This window comes from Loxodonta africana, chromosome 8 (assembly GCF_030014295.1).
Source record: "Loxodonta africana isolate mLoxAfr1 chromosome 8, mLoxAfr1.hap2, whole genome shotgun sequence".
NCBI lineage: Eukaryota > Metazoa > Chordata > Mammalia > Proboscidea > Elephantidae > Loxodonta > Loxodonta africana.
This window is the reverse complement of record NC_087349.1, coordinates 130,098,744-130,114,252: the sequence shown is the minus strand read 5'-3', so window position 1 is coordinate 130,114,252 and position 15,509 is coordinate 130,098,744.

Sequence of the window (15,509 nt, the reverse complement as noted above, 5' to 3'; positions counted from 1 at the left end):
AGATTTTACCAAAAGAGTAAAAAGACTACCTACAGACTGGGAAAAAGTTTTTAGCTATGACATTTCTGATCAGTGCCTGATCTTTAAATTCTACATGATACTGCAAAAACTCAACTGCAAAAAGACAAATAACCCAATTAAAAAATGGGAAGAGATATGAATAGACACTTCACTAAAGAAGACTTTCAGATAGCTAACAGATATATGACGAAATGTTCACGATCATTAGCCATTAGAGAAATGCAGATCAAAACTACAATGAGATTTCATCTGACTCCAACAAGGCTGGCATTAATCCACAAAACACAAAAGAATAAATGTCACAGAGGCTGTGGAGAGACTGGAACACTTCTACACTGCTGGTAGGAATGCAAATGGTACAACCACTTTGGAAATCGATTTGGCGCTTCCTTAAAAAGTTAGAAATAGAACTACCATACGATCCAGCAACCCCACTCCTTGGAATATATCCTAGAGAAATAAGAGCCTTTACACGAACAGATATATACACACCCGCGTTTATTGCAGCACTGTTTACAATAGCAAAAAGATGGAAGCAACGAAGGTGCCCGTCAATGGATCAATGGATAAATAAATTATGGTATATTCACACAATGGAATACTACGCATTGATAAAGAACAGTGAGGAATCTGTGAAACATTTCATAGCATGGAGGAACCTGGAAGGCATTATGCTGAGTGAAATGAGTCAGTTGCAAAGGGCAAATATTGTATAAGACCACTATTATAAGAACTAGAGAAATAGTTTAAACTGAGAAGAAAACATTCTTTTGTGGTTACGAGAGGGGGGAGGGAAGGAGGGTTGGAGAGGGGTATTCACTAATTAGATAGTAGATAAGAACTACTTTAGGTGAAGGGAAAGACAGCACACTATACAGGGGAGGTCAGCAAAATTGGACTAAACCAAAAACAAAGAAGTTTCTTGAATAAACTGAATGCTTCAAAGGCCAGTGTAGCAGGGGCAGGGGTCTGGGGACCATGGTTTCAGGGGACATCTAAGTCAATTGGCATAATAAAATCTATTAAGAAAACATTCTGCATCCCACTTTGAAGAGTGACGTCTGGGGTCTTAAACGCTAGCAAGCAGCCATCTAAGATGCATCAATTAGTCTCAACCCACCTGGATCAAAGAAGAATGAAGAACACCAAAGACACAAGGTGATTATGAGCCCAAGAGACAGAAAGGGCCACATGAACCAGCGACTACATCATCCTGAGACCAGAAGAACTAGATGGTGCCTAGCCACAATGGATGACTGCCCTGACAGGGAACACAACAGAGAACCCCTGAGGGCTCAGGAGAGCAGTGGCATGCAGACCCCAAATTCTCATAAAAAGACCAGACTTAATGGTCTGACTGAGACTGGAAGGTGCCTGGTGGTCATGGCCTCCAGACCTTCTGTTGGCCCAGGACAGGAACCATTCCTGAAGCCAACTCTTCAGACATGGATTGGACTGGAGAATGGGTTGGAAAGGGATGCTGGTGAGGAGTGAGCTTCTTGGATCAGGTGGACACTCGAGACTATGTTGGCATCTCCTGCCTGGAGGGGAGATGAGAGGGTGGAGGGGGTTATAAGCTGGCGAAAAGGACATGAAAAGAGAGAGTGGAGGGAGACAGCAGGCTGTCTCATTAGGGGGAGAGTAATTGGGAGTGTGTAGCAAGGTGTATATGGGTTTTAGTGTGAGAGACTGACTTAATTTGTAAACTTTCACTTAAAGCACAATAAAAATTATTAAAAAAAACTAAATTGTATTATTTTCACATAATTCAGAAAGAAATAAAATTTCTCATGAAGGCCATAGTTTTGTTGATAAGTTGAAGCAGATTTTAGTTCGGTAGTTCACTGAGACATAAGCATTTTTTTCCTGTCTGAAGTTCTTATTTATATTCAGGGTGTTATGGCCACAGCATATTGTTCACTCACTGAAGACATGAAGGAGACCTAAACACTCTGCCTTTTATTTTCCTTCTATTTCTTGGTCCGGTTTACCTTCTGGACGCTCAAGATCATTGCAATCCTCCCTAGTTGCTGACAGCAAGGAGAGGTAACTGCAGCAGCCCAAGTTGGTATCCTGTTCAAATCCCTTGAGATGGCTTTTACCTTTGTGAGTCCCCAAGGTTGGAGGTTTAAGTCCACCCAGAGGTGACTTGGAAGAAAGTCCTGGCAATCTACTTATGAAGAATTAGCTATTAAAAACCCTAAGGAACACAGTTCTACTCTGACACTCATGGGTCTCCAGGAGTTGGAATTGACTCCATGGCAACTTCAGTTTTTAACTCTGGCTCCTGGGTGCTTTTGCTTCCAAAGTCCAGCACCTGTGACTGCCTTGAATGTCACCTTAGCCTTAGTCACAGTGAGAGGGAAGTGCTCGAGAGTTTATGCCAATGACCGGCTGTGAAAGCCCAGCTCTTTTGGCTCAGGTCAGGGAAATCCAGAAGTGCAATTTGTATGGGGTCAGGCTGAGACCAAGATGCCTGAAAGCAAGTCTTGCCTTGTGGCTTCTTCCCTCTCCTGTTCCCCTGACTCCCTTATAGGGTTCTCCTAGGAGTATATCTTGGTCAAATCACTAGATCATGAATCCTGTCTTCAGAGAAATCCTAATTGTGACAGTAGCAATCCTGCATGCAAATCAGATGGTATTCATTTCTCTTCATATTTGAAACATTCATGTTGTAAGAAGAAGGGAGAGTATTTTCAAATTTTATTACCCTGAGAAAAAAATCACTCCAACCAGATGAAACTTGACCTCAAAACAAAAACAAACCATTTCCATCAAGCTGCTTCTGACTCATGGTGACCCCATGTGTGTTAGAGTAGAACTGTGCTCCATAGGGTTTTCAGTGGCTGAGTTTTTAGAAGTAGATTGCCAGAATTTTCTTCTAAGGCCCCTCTTGATGGATTCTACCTACCAGCCTTTTGGTAGTAACTGAGCACATTAACTGGTTGCACCACCCTGGAACTCTTGGTATGGCTCTGTTGGCCTTTATTTAGAGAGTTTGTCCTCTGAGTGCCACAAGATGTTGTGTGCAGGGCCAAGTGCTGCATAGGGTGAGAGCTGGAAGGCTGGCCTCACCAGGGACTCAACCTCATCTACATGGCGGGCTGAGCAGAGGGTAAGTTTTCTGTGGATCCTTTCCTCAGATACCCTTGCCTGCTCAGTGACCTTAGCAACCTGCTCTGTTTCCTATATATATATATATATATATATATATGTATGTACTATGTATGTATTATGTATGCATATACATATGTACATATGTATAAAACCCATTGCTACCAAGTTGATTCCAATAATAATATATATTATTTTTGCATTATCTCTTTGAACGTCTTAAATATAACTTATTTTAAAGTCCTTATGAGATTGTTCTAAGTTTTGGCATGCTGTTGGAAGTGGTGTCATTCTGTTATTGTTGATTTAGTTGGTCATCTTTCTTAGTGCTAACTTCCATTAGAGAAATGCAAATCAAAACTACAATGAGATTCCATTTCACTCCAACAAGGCTGGCATTAATCCAAAAGACAAAACAATGAATGTTGGAGAGGCTATGGAGAGATTGGAACACTTATACACTGCTGGTGGGACTGTCAATTGGTACAACCACTTTGGAAGTTGATTTGGTGCTTCCTTAAAAAGCTAGAAATAGAACTACCATATAATCCAGCAACCCCACTCCTCAGAAAATATCCTAGAGAAATAAGAGCCTTAACACAAACAGACATACACACACCCATGTTCATTGCAGCATTGTTCACAATGGCAAAAAGATGGAAGCAACCAAGGTGCCGAACAACAGATGAATAGATAAATAAATCATGGTATGTTCACACAGTGCAATACTACGCATCAATAAAGAACAATGAATCCGTGAACCACTTCATAAAGTGGAGGAGCCTGGAAGGCATTATGCTGAGTGAAATTAGTTGCAATATTGTATGAGACCATTATAAGAACTCAAGAAATAGTTTAAACTGAGAAGAAAACATTCTTTTGTGGCTATGAGATGGGGAGGGAGGGAGGGTGGGAGAAGGGCATTCACTAATTAGATAGTAGATAAGAACTCATCCACCCATCCCTAGATAAGAACTACTTTACCCAAAAACCAAACCCAGTGCTGTCAAATCGATTCTGACTCATAGCAACCCTATAGGACAGACTAGAACTGCCCGATAGAGCTTCCAAGGAGCGCCTGGCGGATTTGAACTGCCAACTGTTTGGTTAGCAGCCATAGCACTTAACCACTATGCCACCAGAGTTTCCCCCAAGAACTACTTTAGGTAAAGGGAAAGACAGTACATAATACAGGGGAGGTCAGCACAACTGGACTGGACCAAAAGCAGTTTCCTGAATAAACTCAATGCTCCGAAGGCCAGTGTAGCAGGGGTAGGGGTCTGGGGACCATGGTTTCAGGGGACATCTAAGTCAATTGGCATAATAAATCTATTAAGAAAACATTCTGCATCCCACTTTGAAGAGTGACGTCTGGGGTCTTAAACGCTAGCAAGCAGCCATCTAAGATGCATTAATTAGTCTCAACCCACCTGGATCAAAGAAGAATGAAGAACACCAAAGACACAAGGTGATTATGAGCCCAAGAGACAGAAAGGGCCACATGAACCAGCGACTACATCATCCTGAGACCAGAAGAACTAGATGGTTCCTGGCTACAACCGATGACTGCCCTGACAGGGAACACAATAGAGAACCTCTGAGGGCGCAGGAGAGCAGTGGCATGCAGACCCCAAATTCTCATAAAAAGACCAGACTTAATGGTCTGACTGAGACTAGAAGGACACCAGTGGTCATGGCCCCCAGACCTTCTGTTGGCCCAGGACAGAAACCATTCCCAAAGCCAACTCTTCAGACATGGATTGGACTGGACAATGGGTTGGAGAGGGATGCTGATGAGGAGTGAGCTTCTTGGATCAGGTGGACACTTGAGATCATGTTAGCATCTGCTGCCTGGAGAGGAGATGAGAGGGTGGAGGGGGTTAGAAGCTGGTGAAAGGGACAAGAAAAGAGAGAGTGGAGGGAGGGAGTGGGCTGTCTCATTAGGGGAAGAGCAACTGGGAGTATGTAGCAATGTGTATATAAGTTTTTGTGTGAGAGACAGACTTGATTTGTAAACTTCACTTAAAGCACAATAAAAATGAAAAAGAAAAAAAAAGACGTCACCAAAAGAGAACCTACAGACTGGGAAAAAATTTTTGCCTACGAAGTATCCAGTAAGGGTTTAATGTCTAAGCTCTACAAGATACTGCAAAACCTCAACAACAAAAAGACAAATAACTCAATTAAAAAATGGGCAAAGGATATGAACAGACACTTCTCCAAAGAAGACATTCAGGTGGCTAACAGATGCATGAGGAAATGCTCATGATCATTATCTATTAGAGAAATGCAAATCAAAATTACAGTGAGATACCATCTCACCCCAACAAAGCTAGCGTTAACACAAAAAACACAAAATAGTAAATGGAGAGGTTGTGGAGAGACTGGAACACTTGTGCACTGCTGGTGCGAATGTACAACCACTTTGGAAATCGATTCGGCCCTTCCTTAAAAAGCTAGAAATATAACTACCATATAGTCCAGCAATCTCATTCCTTGCAATATATCCTAGAGAAAGACAGCCTTCACACGCATATATATATGCACATCCATGTTCTTTGCAGCATTGATCACAATAGCAAAAAGATGGAAACAAACTAGGTGCCCATCAACAGATGAATGGATAAACAAATAATGGTACATATGCACAATGGAATACTATGCAATGAATAAGAACAATGATGAGTCCACTAAACATCTCACAACATGGATGAATCTGGAGGGCATTATTCTGAGTGAAACTAACCCAGTGCCTTCGAGTCGATTCCAGTCGCAAAAGGACAAATATTGTATGAGGCTATTATTACAGGAACTCAAGAAAAGATTTAAAAGCAGATGGTTATGAGGATGGGGAGTGAGGGAGAGGGGAATTTACTAACTAGATAGTATAGAGAGAAATCATCTTAGATGAAGGGAAGGACAACACACAATACAGGGGTAGTTAGCTCAACTGGACTGAAACAAAAGCTAAGAAGTTTCCTGAACACAACCAAAGACTTTGAGGGGCAGAGTAGCTGGGGCTGGGATTTGGGGACCATGGTTTCAGGGGACATCTAGGTCAACCATCATAACAAAGTTTATTAAGAAAATGTTGTTCATCCCACTTTGGAGAGTGTTGTCTGGGGTCTTAAAAGCCAGCAAGCGGCCATCTAAGACACGTCAGTTGGTCCCAACCATCTTGAAGCAAAGGAGAATGAAGAACGCCAAAGACAGAAGGAAAATATTAGCCCAAGAGACAAAAGTGCCACATAAACCAGAGACTCTGTCAGCCTGAGACCAGAAGAACTAGATGGTGCCTGTCTACTACCAACGACCATCCTGACAGGGAACACAACAGAGAGTCCATGATAGGGGAGGAGAAAAGGGTAGAGTAGAACACAAATTCACACAAAAAGACCAGACTTAATGGTCTGACTGAGACTGGAGGAACCCTGGAAGCCATGACCCCTGAGTGCCCTGTTAACACAGAACTAAAACCATTCCTGATGCCCACTCTTCAGACAAAGATTAGACTGGACTATAAAAGCTTATTCATGAAGAGTGATCTTCTTAGTTCAAGTAGATGCATGAGACCAAAAAGGTGGCTCCTGTGTGAAGGCGGGATGAGAAGGCAGGAAGGGACAGGAGCTGGTTGGATGGACACTGGAAACCCGGGTAGAAAGGGGGAGTTTGATGTCACATTATAGGGACTGCAAATAGAGTCTCATAACTATATATATATATATATAAATTTTTGCATGAGAAATTAATTTGAGCTATAAACGTAAACGTTCACCTAAAGCACAATAAAAAAAATTTATCTTTAAATAATTTTTTCTTCAATGAATGATTTCTATATTTTAGTAACTTTCATTACCATATTAAAATGGTTATTGTATAGTTCTAAGTCAACATAATTTTTTTACCACGAAATATTTGTTTTTATGGCATGTCATCCCTTTTCCAGTATTCTTTCTTAAATTTATTTTTATTCAATTAATAACTTCTTTTTCTATTTTTTTTTCAGGATAGATATATTGGTGATATAATTTTATGTCCTTCCACATACTAGATTTAAAAAAAAATCCCACCTAAATCTTAGCAAACTGAATTAGCAGTATATTACTGTTGTTGTACAAAATGATAGTTTAAGATGTATTGCAAGAATCTAAGAATAGTTAACTATTAACAAATCTATTATATTTCATCATAGTAAAAGTTCAAAGGAAAAATCTGCCCACTTCAGTATATGCTGAAAGGTTATTAGACAAAATTCTGCTTTTCATTATTTATTTCATAAACTGATAGTAAATAACAAATAAGGATATTTCATTGTACCAAACCAAATTTTCAATCCAGGAATCAATGCCATACTTACTGGTGAATTGTTCAAGGTTTTCCCATGAATGTCAGGGAATTAGACAAGATTGTCTTCATTCACCACTATTCTAACCAATGCAGTAAGAAATAAGAAGGAGGGCTGTAAATATGAAGGAGAGGAAAATATGATTCTGAAATTATTGACCAGTTGGAAAACCCAAGAAGCCTAACTTAAAGTTATAAAATAGTAAGAGATTTACTTAAGGCAGCCCTATCAGGTTCATTCATTGAGGACTTAATTCTGTGTTCTGTTTTGTGTTAAATTCTTTACTCACCTTTTGATATAAGAAGTAGAGGGGGAATTACTCTTCAAATAAAAAATATTTTTTAAAGTCATGATAATTAAAAGTGTGGAATCCAACATAAAATATCTAAAAAAAAAAAAAGATGTCAATGTATATGAATGTATACATTTTTTTAAGTGTATGTATATTTCAGTGACATTAATTATATTCATCATCTTCTGCAGCCACTGCCACTGCCCCTTTGTTTAAAAATAATGTTTTATTGTATTTAAGGTGAAAGTTTACACAGCAAATTAGGTTCCCATTTAACAATTTCTAAACAAATTATCCAGTGATATTGGTTGCATTTTTCACAATGCTCCATCACTCCCATTCATTCCGTTCTGGTTGTGCCATTTCCAGTACTCTATTTTCCCTATCCCCTTGCCTTCTCATCTTCGCTTTAGAGCAACTTTTGATCATTTAATCTCATATAGATGATTATTTAAAGGCAATCATTACTCACAGGTAATAATCTTTATTTTTTGAGCCAATTTGTTAGTTAGCTAAAAGGTGACCTCGAGGGATAATATTGGTTCAACGTTTAAAGAGTATCTCAGGGTGATAGTTTTGGAGAGTCCTCTAGTCTCAACTGGTCCAGTAATTCTGGGCTTTTTAAGAATTTGAGTTCAGTTCAATATTCTTATCCCTTTCTGTCAGAGTCCAACTACTCTGGTCCAGATCAGAATGATTGGTAGTGGTAGCTGGGAACCAACTAGTTTTTTTGGTCTTAGGGTAGATGAAGCTGTGGTTGGTGTAGACTTCAGGCATATTTCCTTTTATTGTGCTCTGCAGATATTTTGTTTTTTTACAAATTGAAGGTTTGTGGCAACCCTGTGTTAAGCAAGTCTATTGGTGCCATCTTTCCAACAGCATGCGCTCACTTCCTGTCTCTATGTCAGATTTTGGTAATTCCCGCAATATTTCAAATTTTTCAGTATTATGGTATCTGTTATGGTGGTCTGTGATAAATGATATTTGATGTTACTATTGTAATTGTTTAGAGGTACCATGAACCGTGCCTATACAAGACGGTGAACTTATTTGATAAATGTGTGTATTCTGACTGCTCCATGGATCAGCCATTCCAGTGTCTCCATCTTCTCAGGCCTCCCCATTCCCCAAGACTGGCCAGTATTGAAATTAGGCCAATAAATAACCTTACAATGGCCTCAAAGTGTTCAAGTGAAATGAAGAGTTACACGTCTCTCACTTTAAATCAAAAGCTAGAAAAGATTAAACTTTGTGAGGAAGTCATGTCAAAAGCCAAGATAGGCCAAAATCTAGGCCTTTTTCACCAAGTGGTTAGCCAACTTGTGAATGCAAAGGAAAAGTTCTCGAAGGAAACTAAAAGTGCTACTCCAGTGAACACACAAATTACAAGAAAGCAAAACAACCTCACTGCTGATGTGGACAAAATTTTAGTGGTCTGGATAGAGATAAAACCAGCTACAACATTGCCTTAAGCCAAAGCCTAATCCAGAGCAAGGCCCCAACTCTCTTCAATTCTTTGAAGACTGAGAGAGGCGAGGAAGCTGCAGAAGAAAAGTTTGAGGCTAGCAGAGGTTGGTTCATGAGATTTGAGGAAAGGAGCCATCTCTATAACATAAAAGTGCAAGGCGAAGCAGCAAGGGCTGATGTATGTTATCTAGAAGATCAAGCTGAGATAATAGATGAAGGTGGCTACATCAAACAACAGATTTTCAGTGTTGACGAAACAGTCTTATATTGGAAGAAGATGCCACCTAGGACTTTCATAGCTAGACAGAAGCCAATGCCTGGCTTCAAAGCTTCAAAGGACAGGCTGATGCAGCTGGTGACTTTAAGTTGAAGCCAATGCTAATTTACCATTCTGAAAATCCTAGGGTCTTTAAGAATTATGCTAAATATACTATGTCTATGGTTTATAAACGGAAGTACAAAGCCTGGATGACAGCACATCTGTTTCTAACATGGTTTACTGAGTATTTTCAGCCCACTCTTGAGACTTGCTGCTCGGAAAAAAGATTCCTTTCAAAATGTTACTTTTCATTGACAATGCACCTAGTCACCGGAGAGCTCTGATGGAGATGTGCAAGGATATTAATGTTGTTTTTAATGCCTGGTAACACAGAATCCATTGTGCAGCCCATAGATCAAGGAATAATTTTGACTTTCAAATTTTATTTTTTAAGAAAAACATTTCATAAGGCTATAGCTTCCACCGATAGTGATTCCTCTGATGGATCTAGGCAAAGTAAATTGAAAACCTTCTGGAAAGGATTCACCATTCTAGATGCCATTAAGAACATTCGTGATTCATGGAAGGAGGTCAAAATATCAACATTAATAGGAGTTTGGAAGAAGTTGATTCCAACCCTCATGGATGACTTTCAGGGGTTCAAGACTTCAGTGAAGAAAGTAACTGCAGATGTGATGAAAATAGCAAGAGAACTAGAATTAGAAGTGGAGCCTGAAGATGTGACTGAATTGCTGTAATCTCATGATAAAGTTTTAACAGAAGAGTAGTTGCTTCTTATGAAGGAAAGAAAGTGGTTTCTTGAGATGGAATCTACTCCTGGTGAAGATGCTGTGAGAATTGTTGAAATGACAACAAAAGATTTAGAATATTACGTAAACTTATTTGATAAAGCAGAGTTTGAGAGGATTTACTCCAATTTTGAAGGAAGTTCTACTGTGGGTAAAATGCTATCAAACAGCATCAAATGCTACAGAGAAATCTTTTGTGAAAGAGTCCAATCGATGTGGCAATCTTCATTGTTGTCTTATTTTAAGAAATTACCACAGCCGGATCAATCAGCAGCCATTACAATACTGAGGCAAAACCCCCCACCAGAAAAAAGATTAGGACTCGCTGAAGGCTTAGGTGATGTTATTAGCATTTTTTTAGCAATAAAGTGTTTTTTAATTAAGGAATATACACTGCTTTTTTAGACATAATGCTATTGCATGCTTAGTAGACCACAGTATAGTGTAAAAATAACTTTTGTATGCCCTGGGTAAACCAAAAAAATTCATGTGACTTGCTTTATTGCAATATTAGCCTTATTGCAGTGGTCTGGAACCAAACCCACAATACCTCTGCAATATGCCTGTATTAGTCTTGTAGGCTACTTTCTTCTCTGAGTCTTTGGTTTCTTTCTCTCTTGTTCTGGATGAGTAAATACCAATAGTTCTATCTTAGAACCACTGTCCTTTTGGAATCATTATTTTTAGTACTGAGAATCATAATAAGAGCTTGGGGTCTTCTCGTGTTGAGAATGTACGTAGCAGCATAAATGGTCAGAGCCTTCAAGGGAGAGATTCTGAAGGGAAATTCTATGAAAGGAAGCTCTCCTTTATAATTCCCTTTATAAAGTGATTACTTACAACTCATTGCATCATACTTGTTTCCCTGGATTTTTTCTTGGACTTACTTTCTCATCTTAAGGCATTGCAACCTACAGTCCATTGTCAGCAGGGCAAATGCTTTAAAAACAATGAGAAGTGTCTTAGTTATCTAGTCCTGCTATAACAGAAATACCTCAAGTGAATGGCTTTAACAAAGAGAAATTTATTCTTTCACAGTCTAGGAGGCTAGAAGTCCAAATTCAGGGTGCAAGCTCCAGGGAAAAGCTTTCTTTCTCTGTCGGTTCTTGGGAAAGGTCCTTGTCATCAATCTTCCCCTGGTCTAGGAGCTTCTCAGCACATGGATGCTGGGTCCAAAGGATGCGTGCTCCTGGCTCCTTTTGCTTGCTGGTAATGAGGTCTCCCTATCTCTCTGTTTGCTTCTCTTTTTTAATATCTCAAATGAGATTGATTTAACACACAATCTAACCTTGTAGATTGGGTCCTCTTCATTAACATAACTGCTTCTAATCCTGCTTCATTAACATCAGAGATGTAGGATTTACTACACATAGGAAAATCACATCAGATGACAAAATGGTGGACAATCACACAATCCTGGGAATCAGGGCCTAGTCAAGTTGACGCACATTTTTGGACACAATTAAATCCATAACAATAAGTATGGGCAAAGTATGACCAATTTTTTATAATTTTAAGTTTTTATGCATTAGCATTATTTTGGTGGAAAAAGAGTTTTATATTTCTCAGTAGTTTACTACCCTGTATCAGTAAGGCATGTCACGTGGAAAACATTCAGTCTTCTGATAAAGGCTGTGACTTGATTTCTTATTTTATAGAAAAGACTCAATATATCAGATTGACAGAAATATTCAAATAATGAATTTTGACAGAAATATTCAAATAGTGTACTAGCTCATCACTCCCAGGTTTAATTAATGTAAAACATCTCTTGATTTTGGATGAAAATACTTGGTAGAGCTGTGTTTTCACTTTGTACTTAGTCCTCTCTCCATAGGGAACAGTCACTAGAAGCTTTATGGAAAAATCAGAAACCGAACTCATTGCATTGAGCCAGGGTAATGTTGGCTGGCCTTATAAAAAGAGTTGGGAAGTGTTCAAGTCCTCTATTTCCTTCTTGATCGTCTGTCTAAATGTTCTATACATTATTGGAAGAGAAGTATTGAAATCTCCAGCTATTATTTTTGAACTGTTTCTCCCTTCATTTCTGTCAGTTTCTGCTTCATGTATTTTGGGCTCTGTAATTAGGTGCATATATGTTTAGAGTTGTTATATCTTTCTGGGAGGGTTAAGTATTTTATGATTATGAAATGTCCCTTTTTATTTCTAGTAACACTTTTTGTTTTAAGATCTATTTTATCTGATATTAGTATAGCCATTCCAGTTTTTTTGTGTTTGCTGTTTATATAACACACTTTTTTCAATCTTTATACTTTCAATCTTTTTGTACCTTTGAATATAAAATGCATGTCCTGTAGAAAGCATACAGATGGACTATATTCTTTTTTGTTTTTAAATCTAGCTTGATAAGTCTGCCTTTTGATTTGATCGTTTAATCCATTTACTTTAGTGTTGTTATTGTTATAGTTTGATTTACATCTGCTTTTTACTTTCCATATATCTCATGCTATTTTTGTCCCTCTAGCCCTGGCAGTGTAGTGGTTAAGAGCTTGGATGCTAACCAAAAGGTCGGCAGTTTGGATCTACCACCTGCTCCTTGGAAACCTTATAGGGCAGTTCTACCCTGTCCTGTAGGGTTGCTATGAGTCAGAATTGACTCAACAGCAACAGATTTTATTTGGTTTTTGGTTTAGTCTCCCTTTACACTTGTCTTTGGATTAACTGTATATTCTCTATTGTAGCACTGAAATTTCCTTAATTTTTTTTACTACATTTTTGAGGGTTTTTTTTTTTTTTTAGTGGTTTCTCTACAAAAACCCAGTACCGTTGAGTTGATTCCGACTCATAGCAACCCTATAGGACAGAGTAGAACTGCCCCATAGAGTTTCCAAGGAGTGACTGGTGGATTCGAACTGCTGACCCCTTGGTTAGCAGCCATAGCACTTAACCACTACTCCACCAGGTCTAGGGTTTACAAATATATCTTACCAGAATCAGCTTCAGATATCTACAAGCTTACCTTTCAGTGACATACAGAATTGTTACTTCTATATAGCCCTATTCTATATTTCCATATTTGTTGATATTATTATTATATATAATACATCTATTAATATTACAAACTAAAGAATACATTAAAAAGAAAAAAAATTGCCATCAAGTCGCTTCCAACTCATAGTGACCCTACAGGATAGAGATGAACTGCCTCATGGGGTTTCCAAGGAGTGGCTGGTGGATTTGAACTACTGACCTTTTGGTTAGCAGCCGTAGTTCTTAACCACTGTGCCATCAGGGTCATAGTTATAATTATTACTCAATCATTCATAGTCATTTATATAGCCCAATGTAACTATGCTCCCACTATCTCCTTTGTGCTGCTATTTGCAAGTATATTACACATACATTACATTTCTATATGTTACAGGGCCAACATTACATTATATACATATTATTTTATACATTTGTTTTTTTAATAAGTTATGAGATGAAAGGAGAAAAATATGCATTTATGCTGTTTTCTCCATCTCCATAATTACATACTTTTATCAATGCTTTTTGTTTATTCATGTGGCTTTTAATTACTGTCTGGGGTCACTTGCTTTCAGCCTGAATAACTTCCTTTACTATTTCTTGTAAGGCACATCTGCTATCACTGACTTTCCTTAATTTGGTTTATCTGAGAAAGTCTTTATTTCGCTTTCATTTTTTGAAAGATAGCTTTGCTGAATATAACATTCTTGGTTGACAGAGTGTTTACTTTGAGCAGCCTGAATGTGTTATCCTACTGCTTCCTGGTCTGCATTGTTTCAGCTGAGAAGTCTGCTGTTAATTGCTCTTGGGGTTCCTTTGTAAGTGATGAGTCATTTTTCTCTTGCTACTTCCAAGATTTTGTTCTTATCTTTGACTTTCAGTATTTTTACTATGATGTGTGTGTTTGTGGATCTCTTTCTGTTAACTTTACTTGGAGTTTGTTCTACTTCATGAATATATAAATTATTGTTTTTCAGTAAATTAGGGGTTTTCTGCCATATTTTTTTCAAATATTCTTTCTGCATCTTGCTTTCCTTGTCCTTTGATACTCTGATTACGCATATGTTCTTGCCCTTGATGGTTTCACACATGTCTCTGAGGCTCTGTTTATTTTTTTATTCTTTTTTTTTCCTCTGTTCTTTGGCATGTATAGTTTCTATTGATCTATCTTCAAGTTTGCTAATTCTTTCTTCTGCTAGTTCAGATCTACTCTTGAGCCCTGTGGTGAATTTTTCCCTATTATTAAACTTTTCAATTTTTTCGTTTGACACCTTTTTAAAACATTCTATCTTCTTAGTGATATTCTCTATTTGATGTTGCATGTTCATCATACCTTCCTGTACTTCTTTAATAATACTTTCCTTTAGTCCTGTGAACACATTTATAATGGCTATTTTGAAGCCTTTTTTTCTGTTAAATCTGACTTCTGGGTGCTGTCACAGACAGTTTGTGGTACTTGCTTTTCTTCTGTGCAAGTGTTATACTTTTTACCCTGGTATGTGGGTTATACTTTCTTATTTCTTTGCATGCCTCTTTTTTGTAGGAAAATAAATATTTTTAATAATACATTGCAGCTACTCTTGGTATTGCTATCTCCCCCCTGGGGCTTGTTATTCTTGTTATTATTTGCTTGTTTATTTTTTAGTTACTGGCTGGGTTATTTTAGCCAGTGAAGTCCATCCCCCCTCTCCACACATCCCCCTACAATGCTAAGCCTCTGATATTGTTCCTTAAGGAGGCACAGCTTTGGGTATGTTTGCAGTTACTCTGGGATGACGTTGGTGTTGGTAGGGTTCTCTTTCTTGCTATCTCTGACTACACTCAGCTGTTAATTGTTTACTGATTGCTCTGTTGTTGTAAAAAATTACCTGAGGCATAAATTGCTCTACAAACTAATTCAATCAAGTTGTGGCTTCTTTGAGGAATAGTTTCTGAGATTTGTGTTTAATATTTGCTCTGACTCCAGGAGGGGTCCTCACAGCTTTCTTACTCCCCAGTTCTCTACTGTGGACTAGTTTGTGTACAGTCTAGGCTGAATCTTTATTAAGTTCACAAAACACTTCCCAGTTGCCTTTCACTACAACCTCCACTATTCTTGAGGGTGCCCTTAAGTTTGAACTTCTCCATGCTCTGTAGTAAAAGAATTCAGTTCCTTTTTCAAGAGATTAGGAGCTATCTGCTTCTTCCCCTCAGGCAAAATTTCTGAGCTAG